The 10,833-nt window shown below is 49.7% G+C and overlaps 1 pseudogene; it reads right to left on the bottom strand.

Annotated features, from left to right (window-relative positions):
- Window positions 1–8,101: 8,101 nt before the first annotated feature.
- Window positions 8,102–10,303, bottom strand: LOC115322423 (annotated as a pseudogene).
- Between the last annotated feature and the right edge of the window lie 530 nt (window positions 10,304–10,833).

The raw sequence follows: 10,833 nt of genomic DNA, 5'->3' as shown, positions 1-10,833 counted from the left end.
CTCCTCATTTGTTTAGTGTATGCATGACATTTCACAATATCCAAATTCCTAGTAATTGGAATAAATAATTTAGTAATTGTTAAACGTTTCCATCGGGGGGGGCGACGGAGTTCTATGCGGTATGATTGACCATCGAATACATTATCCACTACGAAATCCTAAGGGCGGTTGTGTTTGCTTACTCACAGACAGTGATTGTTCCCATTCGCTTTCTTAAAGACACTAAAAGAATGCCTGTACAACAAATGCAGTGTCAACTAGACACTGCCTATCATGATGGTCAGTGTTTAATAGTGTTGGGTACCCAGTCCAATCGGCCTAGTAGGCCACGAGAGGGCCGACACGCTTGTTGCAGGGTGTGGGAGGAACTATTGCCAATTGTGAGGTTGTTTACCATGTGACGATACATTGTCTTTAGTGAAGTCATTGCTTCTTTGCTGTTGGCAGTCGGAATGGGACATACAGTGCGACAACACGCCTCATATTATTCCGTCTGGACTTGGGCCGGGGAACGCTTCTCTTGCAAGTATCGACTTCATGAACCATTGTGTGATCTGAGAATTTGGAATTCTTTTATTAGACAAATACAATAGAATATTGGCCACTTTTTGATAGGTGGGTTTTACTCTTAGCATTTGCAGAACTTGTGGTCCTGCCCAGGTCTAGAGCCAAAGCATGACATTAATTTTTAAATGTTTTTTGAAGACAGATTCTCTTTCATTCGGTTTTCCTGCTGGAAGAGAACTCTGCAGTTCTTTTAGAGCGCAGCTCTTAGGCGCCCATTTCCGGCTTGAGCGGCGTCGCCGTCGGCGTCGCCTTAGACGCAACCGTGCTGTGCATTATTGGAAATGTCCCATATGGAATGCACGTGATTTGTGACGTCACACGTGACGTCACGAGTTACGTCACAAGTGCCGTGCGTTGCATTATGGGCATTTCTTATAATCGGACGTGCCGGGAGGAGGAGGGGGGAGGGGGACAAGAGGGAGGAGAGGACGGAGAGAAGGGGGTGGGGAGGGAAGGGGGAGGACAAGGGGAGGGAGGAGGAGGAGGAGGAAGGAGGCGGGAAGAGGAGGAGGGGTGGAGGGAGGACGAGGAAGAAGAGAAGGGAGGAGGGGAGGGGGAGGGATCAGGAGGAGGAGGAAGAGGAAGGAGGGTGAGGAGGAGTAGCAGGGAGGACGAGAAGGAGGGAGGAAAGGTATAACCTAGCCTCCGTACTCCTCCCTCCTCCTCCTCAAAAGCTACATTTTAATGCGGTGTTACAGGGTGTTGTAAAAGTATTTCAAATTTTAGCCGAGTAATATACTTCTCTACTAGAATATGCGATTTACACCAAGTCTACCCTTACCAATACAACGTTTGTAAAACATTTTCTGAAATATATCGATTGTTAAATTAGCTTTGCGCAGATGAGCTCGCAACCCTTGTCATTATCTCTCACAATCATCCTAATTCCAGTTTGCTACCTTCGATCTTCCTTCGTCCATGCGTGTTCGCCCGGAAGGCTCTGAAAATTGCACTTGGTCTCCCGGCCTCGTTGCGCCGGTTTCTCCTCCGATCGCATGCGTTGGCTGTCATGGAGGACGCTTGCGTAGCTCCCCGCGATGGTTGGGCTCCGACGGAGGTGACGGGCTTTTGTGTGTACTATTTCCCGGCTACCTCTTATGTGTCTGGAGGAGATTGCCGCAGGCTACTGCGAGTTGGTCACCGACGATCTCGTCTTCGGCCCGGGTGCTGGTCGCAATCGAACCGAAATCAAAAGAACCATCTTCCAGCATCTATTGATGACAGTCACTCTCACCGCTGCTGCAATCAGCTAGTGTGAGACACGTCAGAACAAAGAGACTCCGACGAAGCGAACGATGCCAACGTCATCGTCTTTAAACCACGTGCTTGAATCGCTGGATGTAAACGGAGAAGATAAAGCGCGAGTCGCCCAGATTTCAAACTCTGAAAGTGCGTGCATGGAGGCAGCCATGTGTTTTTCATAATTGCAAATTGATTTTAGTTTCCTTTCTAAGTTGTATAGTCGTTATGCTGACTTGTTTAGTCTCCACCTTCCTGTCTTCGTACCTTTAAGTACTTGTATATCTGTACCCTCTATGCCACTTCTTTCCTTCAAAACTCTGCACTCTGATAAGCTTTAAAATTACAGCTTCTGATTGGTCAGTACGGAGTTCCAAACCTATCCTGCGACGTTTTTCACCGGAGGTTGGAGTTCATTGCTCCAGATCCCTTGTGTTGTACCAGCATCATACGATTCATTTGCATGAGACGTGTAAGGTGAACGTAGTTACTCTTGCGCACAAAGGACAGGGACAGAGAAAAGGAACACGTAGACGACAGTGAAGCGCACACTCACGACTACGAAAACACAATATTTTTCTAAATTTTACGGTGGGCGGGGCCAAGATAATAGGCAGGCACGAGTCCGAATAACACACCAGATAGACTTTTGAAGCTATTACTATCCCAACCATTGTCGAGCGATGTGTCAGATTTCCATCTGTTTCATTAACAGGGGAGGAAATGGCCTTTTTGAACCGCTTTCGTGTGGGTAACTTTACGTGTCTCCCTCGAGTTGGCGGCCCTTGAGCCTTTGGTACCTCGCGCGTGTGTGGCCAACGCTAGGGCTGATTCCTCATTCTGTACTCTATTCTTCTTTCCTTAATGCATGAAGTGTGAATGTGCGCTTGTCTGTCGTCCACTTGTTCCTCTTCTCTTTCCCTGTCCTTTTCTGCGCGACTGCAACTATGTCCATTCCATACCCACACTTCCCACTGTCTACATTACTACAGACCGCTAAAACCTGTTCTGCAGTTTGCCCTCAGCTGTAGTGTGAAAGGTAAAAACCGAAACTACTATTCTCTAAATTACCGTCCAATCTATGCAGAAAAAGTAATAATGATGACTATTATGCGGCTTCGTTCTTGTACCGAGCAGCGCGAGGAAACGTTTTGCTCTAGCAACCGTATATCAAAACCGTTCAAGGGGGCCCACCATAATTTCTGAAATGTTTTGACATAACGTTTAAGAATATTAAAGGGCTTTCTAATCTTGGTCGAAGTTTTCTAGAGTCCTGACGTACCCTTCAATAATCCCTGAATTGTTGAAGGGTACGTCAGAACCCTAAAAGATTGGGACAAAAGCTCTAGGTTCTGTCCCAATCTTTTACGTGAAACCAGAGCATTCATCTAAATTGTTCTGACGGTGCATAGAGTGATCACGTGAATTTTCAGGATATATGCGTAAAGGAAACCACTTGGCCAGTTTGTATCTGACGGCTGCAACGTGTGTTGGAAATTGAAGAGATATTCCCCCGTCTCTATCCTGTCGTGGCCTTGGAAACGGGGCCCCATTGATGAGTCTGTGTGTTCTGAGTGTGTGTTTTACGGGCTGGACTAGGGACGACCATGGACGCCAGGCCTTCACCCACACGGGAGAGAGGGTGCGCAAAAAAAATGGGAAGGGGACTCTGCTGTTTGCACGAAGATAGTCTGTTTTTAGACAGTCGAAATAAAGGGGTGTCCAAACAGGACACTACAAAACTCACGACTCCGGCAAATCGTGCCGCGCTCTGCCGCGATCCGCTTCCGGCCGTCGGAGGGAAATTTCCCTCCGTCAATTCTTCCCGGGGGAAAACTTCCCTCCGTCAAATCTCCCCCTCGCTTCCTCCACGGCGGCCTTGCTCTGCTTATCACGTGGGTCCGGAGAGCCACTCACACGTTCTGTTGGCTGTCGGTCAATCGCTCAAGGCCTCCGCTCCCAATACGGAACCGCATCGGACGCCATCACGACGAAAGTGAATCTCGACAAAGAAAGCAGATCCGAGGCGGGCGAAACGCACCCTTTGACGCAGGAATGTCCCAAATCCACCCAAAGCCGGACCTCCTTGGCCTTCGAGCCGAGGCGACGGCGGTACGCGAGGGCGTTGGCGAGGTGAGCCAGACGCAGGTGGCGTGTGACGTCAATCTGAAGAGGAGAGCAGTCGTGATCGTAAAAATTTTCACGACTCCTGCAAACATTTTCCCGACTCCGACAGACCGTGAAAATAGAAGCGTCCGCTTCAATTTCACGATTTGCCGGAGTCGTGAGTTTTGTAGTGTCCTGTTTGGACACCCCTTAAGGCCTTCGTTAGAAGCTAATCGCCTCGTGTTTTCTCCGTCGACGAGCGCAAACTAAATGCGAAACAACGATCAAACGCTCGGTGTCGATTTTTCGTTTGACGCGTGTGGTCTGTCTTTTGGGGCACCTGGGTGTGCGGAACAAGAATATATCTCGTTGCCCTGTTTCTTGCACCTCTCCGTCTCTCCGCCCTCAGAACTATCCAGCAAGCAAAGAAGAGGCCGGAGTCACCACCGTGACTGCACCAAGGGGCGACACCATGACTGTTCTCAATTTCAGAACGGCGGCGGGTGTTGGTTGCGCGTTCGTGATTTTCGCTTAACGTGCAATTGGCAGTGCGTATCTGTGCGTGTTCTGCATATGCTCGTTTTTTTTCCATTGGACAACCGTCACCGGGACCGCTATGCCCTGGCTGTGGTGGATGGGACGTGGCGCATTGTAGTGTTGGCCTTAGTCAAGGAAGATTCCCCCACCAGAGCGGAGAAGGCTGCAATCGGCCTGGCCCTGAACCACGCGTCCGAGTCGTTACGCACCATAATCTGTGACTTAAAGACGGCCATTCTCAGCTGCAGCTCAGGTCGCGTCTCTCGATCGGCAACAAAACTCCTAACATTGAAATCTTCCATCATCGCTCAAATCACACACCCAATCGCATTAATCTGGTCTCAGGTTGATGAGAGAGACGGCGGTAACGAGGCGGCCCATGCCGCGGCCCGAGATGCGACTCGCCGGCCGGGACATGCGGGGCGGTCGGCGTAGTCATTATGATTGCTAACGAGTTGAGGGATCTTCCATGACATAAGGAACCACTTCGTAGTTTCCATGACATTATACAACACTACAGATTACAGCGCCAGATATACCCACCACCACATAAGTCACTCAGCAGACTTCAACAAGTATTATGGCGGCAACTTCAGACAAATGCCATTCCTAACCCCGCGACACTCAGACACTACCTCCCGGACCTGCACAAGGCCCGTTGCACCAAGTGCTACGATCCAACAAAGGACGCAGACGAGCACAAAAAGGTTACAAAATTGTAAAGACCTAGCTTTTGTTTTAAAGAACGGAGGTCAATGTCTAAATCAAAATCCAATATCTATTTTCTTCTACATTTTCTTGTCGATTGACTATACGATTCAAATTTACTGGATATAAAAAAATTGTTTACCTTGTGTTGGGTTTTTGTGACAACCATTAAAACGAGTCACCTTTCGACTTAAGTCGCTTTCATTCAGTAGAGACTGCTGGTTTCATCGCTACTTTACAAAAAAGCTCAATGGAAACTGATCTTTAAAAAAAAACTACTTTACCAGTATGTATTCTCTCGTATATATTGCGTCCAGTGCTGGGGTTTCCCACAAAGTAATATTTCTAGTTAAAATTAAGCACTTCGATAGTTTACTTAGGTCGCCTGTAATCATAGGTCGTGGTGAGTCAGTGTTCGTACCTCTAACTCTTGTAGAAGTGAATTTTGTTCATAGTAAAAATCACCTTAACATTACGTCTCGACGAGTGATGTGTAGAAAATTCAAGGGAAAATCTGCATAATGACCGACACAGCGGGTTTACATGGGTGTCATTATGGTGCGCTATTTACGAGCGGCACTTACCTGGAAAAGTGTGATGAACCCGGTATCTGATATCAATGACATAACATTTTAACAATATAAGGCACGCCATATAAACAAAATGGTAATGTTCTCCTTAGTTGTGTAGGTCAAACATGACTGCATTTAAGATTAAGATTGCACTAAATTTGATTGGCGACAGTAAGGCACGTATAATCGCTAAACCATAAAACACATATCGGTGCGTAACTATAAACGAAAGCTATATTGCAGTATTTTGTTATGTCGATAAATGGGGTCAGAGAAGTTAAATATTGCTTCTAAGGTCCTAAAACTGTTTAGAATAACCTGTTCGATGTATTTCTTCCCGAGAACACTTCTTACAAGGCGTCCGTTTATAAACCTGTTGCACTAGGGCAGGGGGAGCGAGTGCGTTCGAAAGACGCGACCATGTTATGCTGGCTGCACCATCCACGCGATTCGACCACAGAACCGGCGCTGTAACGTTAGATTATGCACGAGCCACCTTCCAATACAAGCGTCTGTCAGCATCTTTTTATGGTTAGTAGAAAACGTAAAAAAACAAACGCAGTTCGATGTTTTAGCGTCTCTTCCAACATTTCTTTAGGTTTTAAAATTTCTATAGGCGGTATCCGCCGGACGTCATATCCGAGGGTGCTGTTTAGAGCGCAAGCTCAGAATGAGCTAACACTATTAGGCTGCCAGGATGGGCAATATTTATGGTGTGGAGTGCACGCTGAAAAGAATTGTGGACGCTCGCCGTCCGGACGCGCTCAGCAATCGCGCACACAACTATGGCCGCTAATGGATACTCCATATTGCTTTGTTTAATAGCCTTCGTTAACACGTTTGTTTCCATTTGCGTGATAGCGAAGCCAAAGCTACACGCAGAAGCATGTTTCCTTGAGCGATGCTCGCACTGCACAAGCGCGCCTGCGTGCCAGAAACACTGCAACTCGGAGGTTGCTCTTCTAGCGTCTGCTATGCAGGCACTTGCAACGGAACGGAGTATAAAAAACTGTAGTGAAGAGGCGCAGAGTTCCTTGAAATGCTCCCTACAAGGGGGAGCAAAGTTACGCATTTGTTTTCCCCGCGCCGCCACTCCGCTATTCGCCCAGATCGATCACTTGAGGAGCAAAGCAGTCAGCGCCGTGCAAGAAAGCTGCCGCTACGGTCGCTCCGCCGACGTTACACGCGCCCCGGAGTATGTTCCCCTGCTTTCGCCTCCTTTTCCTACTATTATATTTTCCATGTGCGGCACCGCGCGCGGTGGCGCTATTCGCCGAATTAAGTCACGCGATGAGCAAAGCATCCTGGGCCGTGCAGGAAAGGCGGCGCTACGGTCTCCCACCGAGGCTGAATGCGGAACTCTGCTACCGTAAGTAGCCATACACAGGAACTCTTAAGAATAGTAATGACACATGTTCGAAACGCGAGCCACAAATATTCCAATTTGCCCACCTGGAGCGCTGCTCGAAATTTGAGAGGTACGGACGTATGGCTAGGGTTCCGTGGATTCTTCGTGTGCTTGACAAAACACTGTGCGCGTGGAGCGCCGCACGTGCTCCACGCTCACACCTTCCTCGTATAAAAGATTCGAAGTAAATAACCTGAATAAACTTTTGACGAGTGCGCGTGCAACATGTCATTTGTTTTAGGACTAACTGATGCCGGCGTCGCAGCACCAGTTAGTGCTGCGACGCCGGTACGTGCGGCGTGTGGAACACCATTATCTGCATTGTCTTTGATGCTTCGGTTATTTAGTAATAGGTCTATTATGTAGATTAGTTATCAATAGGCACTTTTTCAAGATCAGTAGACTCTCAGGTTGATAATAAAGGTTTCTCAAAGATTTGACGCTGTAGGACCCGCGTCGCCCATGTCTAAGCTCGCACCCCTCCCTCTTTGTCGTCATTACAAGCGCTTCAGTGTCTAGTTTCCTTTCCCTCCACTCTCCTAGGGTGGCGGTCCCGTCGCGCGTGTTTAGTTTGCTCCGGCTCCTCGGGGTGTGTCTGTGCCGTGTGCTAACCAACTTTGCTGGTCATCCACAATCACAGAGTGGAATAGCTCATGATTTTGACTGAATATTTCCATTTACTGTTCACGTCGTCGCTAACAACACGCTAGATATATTAGTTTGTGTCACGATGTAAGATATGCAGGTGAGAAAGCGAGAGCCGACTGGACAAGCCAGTGATGTCTGTGAAGAAAGGACTAGAACCGCTCCGTACCGCTCGTAGCCATTCATCTCAGAACGGCCGATTCCCCGGGTGCGTTGGCCCACGTACTCGTGCTCTTATGGGCCCTCGTCTTCTAATATTCAACATCCTCCCCCCCTGCGACAACGAAGGAGATGATCCCGCCTCGAGCAGACAAGGCGCTCAACAGGACGCCGTAATTCCGAGCCGCTGGAGAGTCGTAGTGCGCATGCTCAAGTCACGCCATGTCTGCCGGATAACATCTTCGTTAGACGACCCAGTTTCCATAGCAGACAAGGCGTGTTGTCGTCTTCTACGGAGGCCACGTCGCCGAACTGTAGTCGAGGCAGTGTCGCTGTGCTGCCGGACTTTGCTCTCCTTGTACGCTAACATATTGCGGCAGTATTTGGCACCGAGCTTAAGCACCTTGAACGCTATCGCCTCTCTGACTCTCGAAGGCGTGTTGAGTTTCGGGAAAGCTGCGTAAGATCTCGTGGTGGAGTGTGGCTTCGATTTCGTCTCCGGCTCGGCAGTGGTCGACGAGAGCGGCGTACCCTGTTCTGTCACAGCTCGAGGCGAAATCCTGCGAGGCGGAGGCACGGCCGTAAACTCTGCTCCTCCTCTCCCAGCCTTAACTGCACGTTCCAATTCAGGCAAATGAAACTTGCAAACTTTCAGTGATTTCTCTAATGATGGCGGCGGTTGTTCTGACTTGTCCATTAGCATTTATTGTAAGACGGGAGTGCAACAGTCGTCCGGTGCAAAAGCCTCGTCTTCGTTTGCATCTCTCTGTCTTTCGTTTTCCACTCCTCCCTGCAATCCGTTGTCTGCTTGTCCTTGCCCTCTATCGTCTGCTTCTTTCCGCTGCGCACCGTCTACTTCCATTTCGTCCCAGTGGGGTTCATGTTCAGATCGCTTGCGGTTTACCTTTTTTACCTTTAGCTCTACGGGAACCTTAAGTGAAAGAAGACGGCTGGAAACAGATTAACGGTGGGTTCAATGCTAGCTGCAACCTTGGGCTTCTTTTTCTTTGGGGGTAGCAGGTTGGGCTTCTCTAAGTGCCGCTTCACTCCGCCGTTCCGCACCACGCAGTTTGGAGCCGAGCTGATCTCTCGGAGTCGCGCTCCCCCCAAACATCCTGATGACGTCGTTGTCCCTCAGAACACGGATGCATTCTACCGGGTTATCGTGGCTCGGGCAATGGGTCCAAGGAAATCCTTCGGTGATACGCTGGATTTCGATCGCATGGTTGCGCACGAACAGCTGCCATCTTGTTGCGTCACCAGCAATCCAGCATAAGACAACTTCGGAGTCAGTCCAAAGTTGAACTTGCAGATGAGCGATCCTTAGTGTTTTCTTTACGTAGTCAAAGGGACGCAATCTTAGCAGGTAAGCTAGCGATTCCAAGGGGGGTAGCGTTACTGGTTTAATGGGAGCGATGCGGGAGCGAGTAATTAAGATGTTTGTTTTAAACGACCCCTGCTCGACGGGCGTTCGCAGGTAGATGAACACGTTCACGGTGATCACCACCAGCACGATAGGCACCTTGACCGCTATGGACATGCGCCGCTGCTTGCCAACAGCCTGCGTGGTAACCACACTATGGCCCGCAATGTCCTCTCCACGTATTTCCGCTCTGGAACGCAGCGTCATATGGACAGGTGAACCGGCCTGAGGAAGGCTGCTGCTGCGGGTGCTGTAGGTGAACGAACGCCGACTCAGCTGCACAGCCTCGTTCACGACGGGGGAGCTGCTGTTGTTCGGGTTGAATCGGACACTCTGGGCACTCAGAGGGAAGAATGTCGTAGGTCCCTTCTGCAGCGGCGTACCACCGTCCTCTTCGTCGGAGTTGTCCTCGGGGATGACTTGAGACTCCTCTTCCTCTGTGGCAAAGAACTCGTCAGTTGGGACGGATGGGGTGGTCGGGACGCTGCCGTTGTTCAGCAGCTGCTGAAGCTGGCTCTCGTACGGGCTCCGAGTTGAGGCTACAACAGGGCCTGCCTGGAAACCAAAGTCGCTAAGCTTGGAAAGCAAGGCGTTGTCGGAAAGCAGCGTGAAGCTGTTGGAGACTTCCGGGAGCGTGTAGCTTTCGTGGTGTTCCTTGGAGGTACCTCGGACATCCTCATCGCTCGAGTTGTCGCCCGATGTAAAACGATCGTCGTTCAAGACGTGCTGTCTGTACAACTCAACGAGGAGTTCTCTCTTCGGCGAGCCAGATGGCACTGACACGCCTCTCTGGTGAAGCGCTTTGACGTGGTTCGCTTTCGTCAAATTTGCCATTTCTCTTTTACCTGCATTTTCCTCGTTTCGCAAAGGAATAGAATAAAGCCGTGGACGACAACACTCGTCAGAGAGCGTCGACGCCTCGCTTAACACATTCCCCGCATACACGCGCGCGCCGTCGCCGTTTTGCTTTTTAACGATCTGCTCGTTGAATTTAAGCAACGCTGGGTGAGTTGCTGGGTCCGACGAGGGAAGGCAGGAGATGCCGATAGCGTCCAGTTGCCACATCTCAGATGGATTAGGTAGCATTTTGGAGTGCGATGTTTCATAGCTGTTTGTTGAAACGGCGGTGGTGTTACTTCGGTCACCCGTTAGGCACATGTAACGGCCCTGTACCATCCATCCAAAGACGGTATGTACTGCCGTCAGATGCTTAGTTAGACGGCGAATTCGTCCAGTTGCTACCTTCCAGTAGACGTCGGAGCCGATAAGTACATCGAGCTCTGCGTCTGCCTGTAAACTAGGGGGGGGGGGGGGACGTCAGCCACAATCAGCCCTTAAGAATGTAGCTGATTTAGGATATCATTGTCGAGAGGCGGTGTCGTTACAGTACATAGTTCGGATACTTCAAGCGCCTCCACGGTAACCTTGCTTGTGCTGTATTGGCTCTGTAGCGTCAATTCGACACGGCA

Source organism: Ixodes scapularis, unplaced genomic scaffold (genome assembly GCF_016920785.2).
Source record: "Ixodes scapularis isolate PalLabHiFi unplaced genomic scaffold, ASM1692078v2 PGA_scaffold10__122_contigs__length_95168666, whole genome shotgun sequence".
NCBI classification, from domain to species: Eukaryota; Metazoa; Arthropoda; class Arachnida; order Ixodida; family Ixodidae; genus Ixodes; species Ixodes scapularis.
This window is presented reverse-complemented; position numbering and strand designations above follow the sequence as displayed.